We start from the raw sequence: 16,143 nt of genomic DNA, 5'->3' as shown, positions 1-16,143 counted from the left end.
AAATGTGTTGTACCTCATGGATCAAGAAGACAAGCAATAAACAGTCAAAGGGACAAATTCATAACTTTCAAGATGATCAAAAATTCATAATGCATGTATGAAGAAGAGGGAAACAAAAAGAAAAAAGAAAAAGAGAGGACAGAGATAGTAACAAATAAAAGAAAATAAGTGCGGGGCTAGTTGGAATACGATCCTTGTAGTGATTTTATGATCATCTTGTGCATGTTACATTTTAAAAAAATAAAATAGAATAGAACGTTGAGTTCCTATTACACAAAATTGTCCTTCGTCATTCTCACATGTTTTTGCATAGAGTCAACGAAGTACCATAATTTCGAGGAAGTTTTGGACAAACAAAAAACGTTCCGTACGCTACACTTGAATAAACATTATATAGAAATATGATAAGTAGTCTGAAAAAGACATTTTTCTTTACATAGTTTTTGCAATTGATGGATAGCGGATAGCATAATTTAATTGCACTGAAATAAGCTAATAGATATATCTATTATAATTACGAACATTGCTAGATTTAGACAAAGCATGAACACTAACAACTTACAACTACAACACACCATCCAGGAAAGAAATTAATGAGGAATGACTTCATAATAATACAAACAAGGAAGCAAATTGTGTGATCTAAGGCAAAGAGTTGGTGTAGATGTAATCCTCATTCTCCAAAACTGTGTCTTCCAACCCACCATTTCCTTCCTTGCACTCAACACCTTGCTTTTCACAGCCACCTCTTCTCTGCATAATGTAATAACCCCAGTTACACGCTGTTCCAACTCGTTTCTTATTTTGAGGATCAAAGCACGAGCTTAACTACATTCAGAAATTAAAAATACCCAAATAGAAATATCAAGAGACAGAGAGGGAGGCTCAAAATTCAAAACTCACGACAGTGGTAGCACTCTTCGAACCCACAACAAATCTTTCGTTGGTAACTACTTCCCCTTGAACAACAACAGTGAAGATGAAAGCCAGGAAGAGAAGCAATGCTGGTTTGGAGAGTCTCATCTTATTAAAAACTTTTGGAACCTTTAAGGGGTACTTAAAAGTATGATTGTGAATGATGTTCAATTCACCAAGCAAATTATAAACGACTAGCTAGCTCCGATCACCATGTACAGATACTTAAAAATTAGCCAACTATCTGTATTGTGTTGAGCCCACATCGAATGCCGCACTATTAGTATTATATAGCTGCCTTAATAGTGTATTTGGACTAAGAATTTTACAAATTCAAGAAATTTTAAATTCTTGGTATTTAAATTATTTTAATTTTAATTTCTACCATTCTTAAAATATTCTGTTTGGATAAATTAATTTAAATTTCTTAAATTTTAAATTATTAGGTTAGATATGATAATTTGATTTCACCATGATAAAATTAATTTTAAAAATATATTTATATGTTGAAATTTTTAAATTAAATTTTATAAAGATAAATATTAGCTAATTTTTAAATATTTAATCATTTTAAAAATTAATATTAAATAATATTTAATAATTTTAAATATATTTTTGAATATTCAATAATTAAAAACATGAAGAGATAAGAGATAAGATAAAATATATAAGTGAAATAAGAAGAAAAAAATATGAGGAATTTCAAATTCTTACTCTTTTGGGAGAATTTGAAATTTTACTATTTCAAGGAACTTCATAAATGTTTGAATTTCAAATTCTTTAGAAACTTTTCATCCAAATAGGTATGTCACCTCAAAGAATTTGAAATTCTACAAATAAATGAATTACTCCATTTAAATTCCCCACCCAAACACACTATAAGGTTTGATTATCATATATTTAAATCTTATAATCAAGGGACCATTATCATAAATGGAATATAACATTTTTATTTAAATTAATTTTGATTATACCTTTTCAAGATATCAAGACCAATCACAATAAAATAATGACAAATTAATCTTTATATCAACTACATTAAAAGTAATAAAAAAAAGTAATTAATCTATTAGCATAATTATATTTTTCTTAATATATACTATTGTTCTATACTTTAATTTTTTAAAAAAATCGTATATATTTGATATTTTTATCTATATAACATAGTTTGTGTCCATTATTTAAAAAAGAATAAAGGTTCTTTATGTTGATATTTGTGTAATGATATATTTAATTTGAATGTTTAAACTTTTCTTTAGATCTGTATCTAAATTCTGTATCTAAATTCCTCAATAAAAGCTCAACCCTCAAAATTGGCCAATCTTGAAAATGTTTTTTTAAAACAATAAAATAGAGATGACTCGAATGACAATATGAAATATGATAATTAAAATATTTTGGATGGATTATACTTGAACAATACTATCTAAATGTCTACTCAACTCACTATGAACAATTATCACTACTTCAACAAATATAACCATATTTTTTAGACACTACATTAAAGATTTTATGTTAATTAAAGATAACAACATAATAGTGTGCCAATGTCCCAAATTTCCAAGAAAAGGGAAACCTCCATGATGTCATCAATGAATAGGTGCTTCCAAAACTCTTTCAGCACAATAACAAAATGAGGTGTCAATGTCCCAGTCTACCAAGAAATGGGCATTAAAGCTTTGATTTGTCTAGATGTTTAAGTTGAACTCTCCAAAATGTGTTACCTAAGTGAAAGACATACCAAAAGGGAAAATAGAATCCCCTAAGGAATTAGAAGAGTTCGATTTTCATGTTATGTTAGTGTCTAAAATTTTTGTGTGTTTACAATTGTTTAATTAATTGTTGTAGCTCAGAAATTTGCTGTTAGAGGAGAGTCATCTCTTCCTCTTGTTGCTTTTGTTGTTGCTCACTCTATTCCTTCCATTGTTGTAGTTCTCTACAAATTCATTAATATCCAAGTATTATCTAGTGTTCCATGATTCGTTCCTGATGATCCTCTTAATTCGACCATTGTCTCTCAAATCAGTAGAGTCCATAGGAAAAAGTTTTCTACGGTTTCACATTGGGTGCCAAATGTACTTGTAGATGAATGTTGATAAATAATCTTCAAATAGTGTACTTGTAAAGGAATGCCGATAAATAATCTTCAAATGGAAGTCCTTGGTCATTGGAATTATAAGTGGTGGTTATACTGTAAAAGGAACCTTGATGTTAAAGTTAGCAAGTAATCAAAGTGTTTAGGTGTTGTATATAAAAATTATTTACCTTATGAAGGTAAAATGTAAGTATTTATAGATGAAAAGATATTAATATTAAGGATTTAGTCATTTAAGTGCATTTAAGTTCTTTTATTATTGTGTAACGATCGAACATTACTCTTTGTCATGATTGTGGAAAGAAGTCAAGTTAGGCTAAGTACTCCTCGAAGGCTGAATACCTTTAGACAAAGATGATCACTGCTTGAGTCATGTTGAAATGTTCTTCTAAGGTTAAGAGATGATAATATCTCAGTTTTAATACCTACCTAGTACAAAATCCAATTTAAAAAACCAGTGCAATTTAATTTATTTATTTTTTATATAGTTTGATTATTTTCAAACAGGATAGTTTAATTTTAAATTTGAATTGGTTAATTTGATTTTTATGCACACCCTTATATAGTTGGCATGACTCACTTACCAAAAGATGTCTTTATCCATTCATCCATTATTCCAAACATGCAACCAATGTACAACTCGTAAAAAGTGGTTGAAGAAGTATTACGAGTTCCTACCTTGTTACCATGGAGAGAAGACAAGGATCTTTCTCAACTAGGGGCAAATGTTACTCCGCTTGGCCCACCCTAATGACCGTACCAAGTTCTTAAAATTGATTTTACCCAAGTTTTTATTTTTTTTATTTTTTTATAAAATTGTTCTTATTAGAGTAGGTAAAAATTTAATATTTATGAGTTAAATAGAACGTTTTACTTTCATAAAATGTCATGTTACTTTTATTTTCTTATTTAATACAATAAAAATCAATAATTCTCAAGTAACACATTGAGAAAAATTTATAATCAACTAAAATTATTTTAATCATTTTTAAGAATCATATTTTTTAAGATTTATAATTTACAAAAATTATAATTCTCATGCATGAATTATTTTTTTTTCTACCAAGCGTCCCAAAGTCTCAAGTGAAGGTATTTGTGTGTCATGGTAGTAATTATCCTCGTACAACACATGCAAACGAAGTTGTGACCACTCCTACTTATCATGTTAAGGAATACAAACAACTAATCACTCAAATATAAAGTTATTGAGTACATATGGAATAGTGTCAGTATCATGCATGAGTACTTGGATTGATTTCCTTTGGTATTGTATAATAACTTGTGTATCATATCTGTTTAGGGATCACAACAATATGGAATGGGTACAAGTTTTGATATTTTTGTCTTTGTTTTATTTTTGTAACGTATACTTATTCATATTCTCATATTTAATGGGTATGAAACTTGTTCCTATTTATGTTCATGTCGGATATTAAGTATACTCTTATTTATTCTGTATTTACTTAAAAATTAGTTAAATATTTTTTAAAATATATAAAAAAATTAATTTTTAATATAGAGAGTAACGATTACAAGATTATATTAATTAAATTTAAAATAAAATAAGAATATGTTAATATCAAGTAGATTCTAAAAAAAATATTTTATATATATATAATTCACACTTTACTATCAAATTGGATACTTCCCTTGTTATCCCTGCATGCATGTGATTAGTGTGATATGTACCTACTAATGTAAGAATATGATATTTCATAATATTGGATGGTATCCTTGTATGACTATGTGTGTCTGTTGTTGTGTATTATGTTGTCCACTTGTATTCCAGTATTTAGATTTGGATGTCCACGTTTTTTCATGTTACATCCTTATCTCTTGTTTTGAGGAAGTTGTATTCATGTATATAATGTAGTGTAGCGAAGATAAAGAGACAACTTATAATTGAATTTGCAAAAGATGTGGAAGACTCTAAGGAACCATGGCAATTCCATTTTTAACACCGCAAGTACGGTATATAACGATATCATTATTTCGGAGGACGATAATTTAGGAAACTTAGGTATTATTAGTTTTTTTTTTAACGAGGAATTTTAAAAACTCAAAAGATTTTAGATTCTTAAAATTTAAATTATTCTCAATTAAATTCTCTTTCTTTTTTCAATATTTTATTTAGATACAGTAATTCTAATACATTGTATTTCAATTATCTTGTTTGGATAAAATATTTTAATTTTTGTCTAAGCAAAAATTCATTTTTAAATATTTATTCAAAAATTAAACTTTTAATATTAAATTTTATTAAATAAATTTAATAATTAAAAACTAATACTAGACATTATTTTACATCAAATTTTTAATTTTTAATTTGAATAAGGTGATTTAATTTTCACAATAAACAAAATTGATTTAAAAGTTTAATTTAAATAAGACTTTAATATTAAAATTTATTAAAAATAAACATAAGTCAATTTTAAATATTAATAATTTTAAAAATATGTTAAATAATATTTAATAAGTGAAAAAATAATTTTGTCAAACAATTTTTAATGATTCATAATAATACTTGACATTATTTTTAATTATTTTTTCCTTTATAGATTTACAAAATATTTTAAAATCAATTCATATCTCTGTGCATCATTTATAACTTTTACTAATAAAAAAGCACAAATAGTATAATAGATTATACTTATTTGAGTAATATGTTTATATTATTTGTGTAGTATCATAAAAAATAATATAATTAATTATATACAGTGATTTGTGTAATTGAATTCAAAAGAAAATAAGATTGAACATAGCATGTCAAAGAAGAAAAAAAAAGGGTTAGTAGGGATGGATTGAGTGAGAATTAGGATGGAGTGAGCGAGTATCAAGGAGCAAGCTTGACGAAGAAAGTGAGATCAGTAATTTGAAATTCTCTAGTTTTGCATTCTACTAAATCAGTTAATCAAAATTTCTTTTACAAATCACACAATTTAAAGTAATTATCCAAACAAATCATTTAACTACATGGCATTTACAATTTTTTTTTAAATATTTTAAATAATTCTTTAATGTATTTTGGTGGATAAATAATTATGGTTTAAATATAATTTTTATCCATGTAATTTATTATTTTTCACTTTTAGTTCTTGTAATTTTTTTATTGTTATTTTATAACGTTTCAAAAATAGTCTTTATTATTAATTATCTTTAATTTTTTTATGTGATATACAAAATATGTTATATTTAATATATTTTATTTTATTGTTGTCACGTAGATAAATTAATTTTAAATTTTTAGACAAAATTCTGAAATACACTTCACAACAACCAAATCCTCACCTTCATCATTGCAATCTTACTTCTCCTCTCCAATCCAAATCCGACATTGTAAACCCTAAGCCTTTCAATCTAAATCCCAATTTTTCGATAAGGAGCAGTTTTTCACAATTTATGATCCCAATAACGACATAAAGTTCATTTTTAACAATTACTGCCTATGAGAGATCACCCCATCACCATGAAAATTCGACCTCATGCTCAATTATTTTTTTCATTATGTAGGAGCTCATGCATCGTAAGAGCATCCACCACTCTACTAGCGCCATACCAAAGTCATCATCTCCAAGTTTGAGAAGAACCATGTCAATTGACAAACCATTAAAATTGTCGTCACTTATTTCAATTATCGCAATAGTGACTAGCAAAACACCTCATTGTAGAGGTGGAGGGTTAGTAATCCAGCTCCGCCACCAACGATAGCTAGGATGTGGTATTCCAAAATTTGAAAAAGATGCATGTAAAGAGTACTGTGAAATTACAATAACAAAGTGTATTTTAAATTTTTTTTAAAAATAATTTAAAGTCAATTTACCTATATAACAATAATGAAGTGAAATATAACAAATATAATATTATTTCATTTGCTACATAGGTTTTTTTTTTTTTAGAGAAAATTGATGGCATGAAATATTTTTGAAATGTCATAAAAAATTAAAGATAAAACAATAAAAAAAAATTTACGAGAACTAAAAATGAAAAAGTAATAAATTATATAAAAAATATATTTAAGTTAATAATTATTTTATTATATAGTATTTCTAATCATCCGTTGAATGTCTTATTATTGATTTTGTACTAAAAAATGATTGTATTATCAAGGTGCAGGCTGACAAAATGAGTAATTCCTAACATTTATCCTGATTTATCTATATTAATATAATTTTTTTATATAGTTTACTTTGAATTAAAAATAATAAAAATTTCAATGAATTTAATTATGCAAATAAAATTTAGTTAAATTAATGTGATATATATATATATATATATATATATATATATATATATATATATATATATATATATTGACAGAACATGAGATGCTATATAACACATGTAACAATGTAAAAAAATGCAATATAAACTAATAAACTAAACGTAAAGATCGACTAAATCCCAAAATTATTACTAATTAAAGGTTTGTGAATTTTTCTAGGCTAACATACACAAAATTGAGCCAAACTTTAGAGATACAGTACCACGTATTTTATCTATTAATAAAAAAGTTCCAAGAGGACAGGACAAATTAAGAAGAAAGTGGTCAGAATAGGGGTATCAATGTCAATTTGTATATCTATAAATGCCAACGTGGGCCTCCATCCATATTTGGATGTCTTGACGCCTGAGGCCCAATAATTGCCCGCATGTAGAGCTGCTTGGATGTAATTTTGATCACATTACAATCACCAAATTTGGGTCAATCATTAAACGGCTATTCACATGCACTTTCTTTAAATTTCAAATATGAGATTAATTTTATGAAGCTTAATTTTTTTCACATTATTAACTAGAAAAATATTATTGACATGATTTTTAAAGTAATTATGATAAAAATTAATAAATTTATTATATATAATATTTTGTGATTAGATAATAACAATATTTTAATTTCACATGCTAAATATTTATTATGTATAACTAAAATTTATAATAAATCATATATAAATAAACAATTAAACATTATATTTAAGTGTATAAATTATATTTACAATTAGTATAAGTAGATATTTTTAAATATAGAAATTAAATTTTAGACTTAAGATAATATATTTTTTAATTATTAATAATTTATTTTAAAATATTTAAATTAATTATAAATAAATATGATAAATAAAAATTAAATTTGATAAGGATAACTTCTAAAAACGTTCTCGTGCGAGACAGTCGTTTGTGTTTAATAGCTAGTATTTTAACCCATGCATTGCAAATTATATACAATTACAAATTTATAATAAATTATATATATATATATATATATATATATATATTATCTATATTATTTTGACTTGAAACATGCACTAGAGGCAACCTAGCCACTTGTCCAAAGCTAGTCTTTAAAAAATGTATTTTGTCTTTCTTTGCTCTAAAATGGAGATTTTATAACTAATTGTTATGCCTTTATGAACTTCAAGAATTTCATAATTTTGTGAAAATTTACTTGTTTATTAGGTATCATATTTTGATGTTCAATCATGGTCATTAATGACTAGCTTTTGTGCCATATATAAGTCTTTAATTGGATATATGTTGACTGGTTTTTACAAGTAGGGGTATAAGTGGTGAGATACTCAACTAGGCCAAACCCTTTTGGTAAAAGACTAGGAGAGTACATTTGTCCACCAACCTCAAACATGAAAGATGTAAAGGTTAAGTCGGGACGCTCTTTCATATAGACCCTCTCAGCAAAAGGTTGGAAGGGTATACTTGTTCACTAGCCTCAAACATGAAAAACGTAAAGGTTAAGTAGCAAGGGTCTAATCCAGACCTTGTACCATCCTTTGGGCGTAGGATTGGTGGCGTTGAGCATGAGGAGAAAAGCCTCTAACTTGGTCACATAGGCATGGATTAAATGACGTCAGGCATGAGGTGAGATAATTGTCTCTGACTTGCTGGTACTAAGCCTTGGTTTGTGTGGTACCCAATGTGACCAAGACAAAGCTCTTTGCCTGGTTAATGTCGAACACTAATGGAGTGACGTCAGACATGATGAAAGAGATTCATCTTTACTTAAAATGGGGTTGGGCATGGGTTTAACCACACTAAGTGTGATTGTCCCAAGGGATCTTTGATCTCATCCATGATGGGCGCAGGTTGAATAACGTCAAATGTGGATGAGACAGAGAACTCCTTGTCTCAATGGCACCGGGGGCTAGGTGTATGGCATCAGGCGTGAATTTCCTTATGAAAACTCGTTATGTGTTTAATAAAATGGTGAACATGGATAACTTATGTAAATTTATTGTATGTTGTATGTTGACTTATGTTGTTGGTCCCATATTCGTTGGTCTAGGATAATGCATATAGATGAATGAATATCTGTTGAAATGTTGAGGTGATGATGCTGAGAATGCTTTTTTGTATAGTTGACTCTTGGACATGATAGTTGAATCTTCATTATGAGCTTAACTGATGTAGTATGTGGACCAGGTTGAGGCATATTTGCTACAAGTAATGAATGTTGATCCATAAGTAGGTAAGTTGATGCATACATGTTTAAAGTGACCAACTGAGTAAGGTACAAGATTCGAGGCTTAGTCCCTAATTGAGTACTATAAGGGCATAGTATTTGAAGGGTAACTAGTAGGTTAATCTCATAGGGGACTTAGTGTTGCAAGCTAATGTTGTGGTAAACTCATACTCGAGTTTTTCTACCTTGATAATAATACTAGACTTTCTAGTTTAAGAAACGATATATGAAAAACCATGTTGTTAGGGATTGATATCCTAATTAGTTGTTGATCTAACATGTGTGAAAAATCGTGTTGGTTTAGTAAGGTAAAGTCATTTAAACTGATCCCATTATTGTAAGAAATCTATGTAAATAAATGTCTGACGATGCATGTGGTTAATGTGTTATGAATATGATGTATGGGTTATGGTGTTATCCATGTGTTTGTTGAGTATACTGTTGAATGACATTGTTGAGGTGAAATGTGAAATTATCACATATTGTTGAGTTGTTTGCCTTATAAGGTGTTGAATGATATGTTGAGATGTTTCTATTGCGATGTTAAGTTGTAGATCATGAGGTGTAGGTTGTGTGGTTTACATGTTGGTTTATACTTGCATGATTATTCTTTTGAATACTAGCTTACTCGTACATATTTTCTTGTTGTTTGACTATGATAATCATATTTATATGAGAGTAAGACAAGGTTATACTGGAGGTGTTTAGAGAGTGAGTCATGTTGGATGATAGTGTAACTTGATGCTACTTTTGAGTAAGTGTTCTAGTGTTGCTTGACCGACAACTTAAATTCATACATTTTAATTTTGATATTACTGTATATACATATATACTTGTATAATATTTCAGTTGCTGGTAAAAATTGTTATGTATGCATATACTATTACTTGTATATCCTAGGAACTGCATACATGTTAACCTTAAGTAGAATCTTGTATGTTTTTTTATTATTAGTGATTAAATCATTACAATAATTATTTAATTATATACACTTAAGTTGCTTTATTATATACTTTTAATGAATTAAATTAATATAAAGTTTATATTCAATTTCACATAAATTTAAAGATAATGGTGTAAGCATAATAATAATATTTTATAAATACAAAAAATTAAATATTTATTATATGAAACTAAAATTTATAATAAATTATATATAAATAAATATCATATTTGAATATATAAATCATAATTAAAATTTGTATAAATAGATACTTTTAAATATAAAAATTATATTTTAGATTTATAATAAATAATTTATATTGTAATATAATATTTTATTTATTTATTGATATTTTATTTTAAACATATTAAAATTTAATTAATGAATAATTATGTAAATACAAATTGAACTATATAAAAAGTTAAAAATACTTTTAAAAACTCTTTCATTAAATTCCTAAATTATTTTATAAGATAAATATTTGTATTTAATATATAACAATTGATATAATTTAATTTAAATTAGATGACAATAATATACTAATAATAACAATTAATATAATTTAAAAAATAACAATAATTGTCATGATTTGAAAATAAAATTTAATTTAAAATTAAATTAAAGATAATAAATAATTATAATAATAATTTAAATTTGAAAAATGAAAATATTCTAAAAAATAAACTCATTTTTATAAGTTATGTGTCGAAATAATTATATTACAAAAAAGGAAAATAATTAAAATATAAGTTATGGGTTTTATATTTTTAATATTATTTTTTTATAATAAAAAAAAAAATCAATGTGAGTCATGTAAGTGCGAGTCAATCTAAGTTTCATGAAAATTGGTGAGTCATGTAAAATGAAAAAAATGACATAATTGACTCAACTCTGTCTTAATTAAATTTATTTTTGACTAGACTCAATTTAAAAAATCCATGACTACTAATTTAGGTTGTTAATTAGAAAAGTGATGTCAATAATACACTATGATATACTTAACATATTTTTTTGTTGAATAAATTTATATATAATTAAATAAATTATATGGGTCCTTTCCTTATTAGTGAGATTCACCTGGAATTCATTGAATAAAAAAGAACATGTTGACTTAGTGTAAAAAAGAAAAAAAAAACATGTCGAAAAATCATGTTAAAAAATAGAGTCCTCTATATTAACAAGAACCATTATCCTATTAAATGTATTCAAATACTATATTGATTATTTTTATCTCTCACATTGAAGCAAAAAATGTTTTTATTTATTTATCTTAGTTAAGATGTTATAAAATATGCTTATATAAAACATTATTAATATCTACAAATACATATAAAATTCATAATACTCATTAAATAGATATTTATGCAGGTGATAATGGGTTACTGTACACTCCATTGCCATTGCTACCCTTGTTGAAGTGCAAATAAGACAAATAGAAAGTTTATAGTGTTCATATAATATTTTATGTACGAGACTAAAATTCAACCCTTATCATTTAGAACATAAATATTGACAACTAATTAAAAGGTTTAATAAATGATATTAAATACTTATACCCAAATATATATATCACTATGATTTTCTATTTTAAGAAAGGTGTGGCAATGAATATGAAACAATATAGTGTAATGAGTTTTAAGATCCGATGAAGGAGAATGAGACGATTGGTCATTGAAATCAATGGTGGAAGGTGGAAGGTGGAAGATAGAAATCCCATGTGATCATAGAAAATATGAATAGTGAATAGTGAATATGGGTGTTTAGCTGAGGTGCATTATTCTATTTGCACCCCTCCCCCTCTTCTTTTCTCACTCCTACTCCACTCTACCATCTCTATCTAACCCTTATCTGCATCTTCACGCCGTTTCATTTTTTTTTTTTTTCTTCCCGGCAAATCTATATTTAACTTACTTGTTTATTTATTTATTTTTCTAAATTATACTTTTAATCTTTTATTGTTTTAAATTAATTTTAATATTTTATTTTTTAAAATGTTCTGTACTGACCATACCGCGAAGCCGAGCTCCAAGCTCGGCATCATAGTGCGAGATGATCTCGGGCACGCGTCATACGACGTCAGCTCGGCATCCAGGTGAATCACAACTGATTCCCGAGGATCTCGCCCATACGAGATCCATTATCCAATCACTGATCACCGAAGATCTCGCCCCAGACGAGATCCGCTATCATATCTTATCTCAGGCCCAGAGCCCAAAGCAAACCTAATTCGCTCCAAGGTACGTGCATTACATATAGGAGACTATTACTCATACAAACCCTAACTTTAGCATCGGAGTCTCTTTTGCAGGTACCACCCCCATCTTGGAGCATCAGCGTACCAGTAAAGGAGGCTCACCAATCTTACTTGGAAGATCATCCCTACGACAAATTCCGGTAAGAACATTTGGCGCCCACCGTGGGGCCGATCGAGACAGCTCTTATCGGCCACCCGTATGGTATTCACAAGAAGCCACAACAGACGTGCAACAGAGGACGCTGAACACTCAGTCACCATGGACAGCGACGCTGCAACCTTGAGAAGGCTGATCGACCAAGTCGAACAGATGCGCTAGCAGCATGACACTAACCTCCGCAACATGCGTGCCAAACACGAAGCTGACCTGAGCAGCATCGAAACTATCCTCAGGACCGACCTCCTCTATCAGCCCCTGGTCCTCGGAGCTCAACGAACCCTGAGGGAAGAACCTCTCAGTGGTCACCCCCGAGCTCCACAGTGAGTCCATGTCGGCTGAGACACTCACGTGGTCCAGCTGCACTTTCGAAAGGCCCTTCCCGAAGCGATGGGCCAAATATCCGCTCCGGGAAGCCCCTTGTGGCGAGCCCGAAGGCGGCGCCGAGGCCGCAACAGTGGACGGAGGAGCCTCACAACTCGGGCCCCCTCCGCGAGCCTCAACGGAGGCAGAAACCGACGTCCCCTGCTCGGCATCCAGGGAGTCCACAATGAGAACCTCCGACCTCGCCTGCGAAAACTAACCCCATGTCAGAAAATAAACAAGGTGGCATACGGGGAATCACAAAAACAAGTTAACACTGTTTACCCCAGCAGCATGGGAGGCCCGCTCGGTGGCTGGGACCACTTCTTCGACGGCGGGAGCGACTGGCCCAGCGCCGGAGGTCGCCATCCCGGTAGCATTTCCTGCCTGCGAAAAACGATCCCAGGTCAAAAGACAAGAAAGCATAATAAAAGGCAACGAAAAGCCGAAGAAACAATACTCACCACCTCGGCAACTCGAGCAACTTGCTCAACCGCCCGTACTCCTACCTCAGTGACGACCACCCCCGCCTACAAGAAAACCCATATCACCACAATAAACCAAGCAAAGTCTAACACAGAAGAAACGTATAAGGAAGTACGACACTCACATCGGCGACCTGCGTGGTAGGCTCAGCAGCCTGGGCCGCCTCCCCAGCCCCCACTGGGGGAGCCTCTTTAGACGGTGGACTCTCAGTGAGATCCACCGCATCAGCGTCAACGGCCTTGGAGGTCACCTCCTCGGCACCTGGAGGGGCGGAGGTTCCCCCGACCTCTTTTCCCCCCCTTTTTCTCTTCCGGCTAACCTTCAGGGGGGCAACTTTCTCCTCCGGAGGCTCGGGAACCTCGAGCTCGATAACGTTGTAGCGGTGCTTAAGCTCGCACCACAAGTTCTTTCCCATAATGCCTGCAGACAAAAACGGAAACACATCAACAAAAGGAAATCACACGAGGCCTAGCAAACCACCAAAACACGAAATAATCACTCTCTAGGCCCCTCTCCCTGTAGGGCGAATTCGCAAGCGACAGAACGAGCTTGCAATCCAACGGGCGAGGTAGCGCAGCAAGGTTTTCAATGGCGGCTGCCTCCGAGGCCGTCACCTTCAGGTTACCCAAACCGTGAAACCTAGACGGTTTGGGACACCAGTAAAAAGGAAATTTTGGCAAGCCGCCGAAGTGGAACACCTCGTCCTCCAGGGGGTCAATACCCACAAGGGCAACCCGGAAGAACTCCTGTTTGAAGTTTTTATATGATTGGGAGTAGAGAGTAAACAAACCTCCATCCCTACTCCCATTCAAGGACAAAATACCACAAGGCGGAGCGCCCGCCTTCAGTTGATAAAAATGAAGAAAGACGCGAAGGGACACCTCTATCCCCAGAACCGCACACAGGACCTGAAAAGCCCTCAAAAAACCCCAACTGTTGGGATGCAACTGGCAAGGAGCCGCGTTGATAAAATTCAAAAAATCGCACTCGAACTGAGTGAAGGGAAGACAGACACCTAAATCCCTAAAAAAGCTCTGGTACATATAGAAATGGGGAGAGTCTGTAGGCTTCCCCATATACACGCCCTCATCGGCCTGACAAGGCTCAAGCCGAATCATATGGGAGATAGAAGGGTCGCAAACCCTACACGACCTGGAGATCCTATTGACCTCTAGAAAGGTCCGAAACACGCTTTGGACCCCCGCCATCTCGCTCTTGACCCAGTCGTAGCCAGGAATGCCTGGCTCTAGGCCCCGGGGCGGATCCCTCTTTTCGGCGGTGGCCTTCCCGGTAGCCACCGCCTTACCACGCGCCTTGCCCCGAGAAGGCGCAGAAGGGCCGGCACCACTTCCCCCAGCCATTGAAAAGACAAGAAAAACCGGGAAGAAAAGAAAAGAAGACAGTAAAAAGGAAGTACCTGGTACTTCTCTTCAGAAAATAACCCTAACAACGAAGGGGTTACCAAAAACGGTGACTGAAACGGAGAAAACGGAGACGGAAGGTGGACGAAAACAAGAGAAGCGGCGTACGCAGGAAGTTGAAAGAAGAGTAAAATGAAGAAGGCAAAGAGGCGCGAGTGAGAGAAAAGAAAGTCTTCTCCCAACAATTCAAAACGGCCGCGCCACGTGTCAACTCAAGGGCACGCCTGACAATACAATTAATTGCAAATTCATCATTGCATAACCGTCATTTCCCATGGCACGTCACTTGCGCGTTCCTAGGGAATGAACGGTCGCGACACATGTGAAAAGCCACTTCCCCCAACGAGCTCGGTCTTAACTCCTCGACCTACGGTCTTTGGAGCTCGGGGAGCTAGTGTACTGACCATACCGCGAAGCCGAGCTCCAAGCTCGGCATCACAGTGCGAGATGATCTCGGGCACGCGTCATACGACGTCAGCTCGGCATCCAGGTGAATCACAATTGATTCCCGAGGATCTCGCCCATACGAGATCCATTATCCAATCACTGATCACCGAAGATCTCGCCCTAGACGAGATCCGCTATCATATCTTATCTCGGGCCCAGAGCCCAAAGCAAACCTAATTCGCTCCAAGGTACGTGCATTACATATAGGAGACTATTACTCATACAAACCCTAACTTTAGCATCGGAGTCTCTTTTGCAGGTACCACCCCCATCTTGAAGCATCAGCGTACCAATAAAGGAGGCTCACCAATCTTACTTGGAGGATCGTTCCTACGACAAATTCCGGTAAGAACATGTTCATTATAATCATTTTCCTGTTAAATTTAATTCCAGTCAATCTAGACATTTTAAATTATTCATTGATTGATATTAAATTTTAAATTTATCTCAATTCATTTATATGAAAAATATTGAATGTTATTAAATTTTAAATAAAAAATATTATATAAAAAGTGAAAATCGAAAATTTCAAAAATTATAATTTATATATGTTATAATCGTTCATGTGATATTTTTTTTACATGATTTGC

This window comes from Cajanus cajan, chromosome 6 (assembly GCF_000230855.2).
Source record: "Cajanus cajan strain Asha chromosome 6, NIPB_CcT2T_4, whole genome shotgun sequence".
In the NCBI taxonomy this organism is placed as follows: Eukaryota; Viridiplantae; Streptophyta; class Magnoliopsida; order Fabales; family Fabaceae; genus Cajanus; species Cajanus cajan.
The sequence above is the reverse complement of the archived record's forward strand: the minus strand, read 5'-3'. Positions refer to the sequence as shown.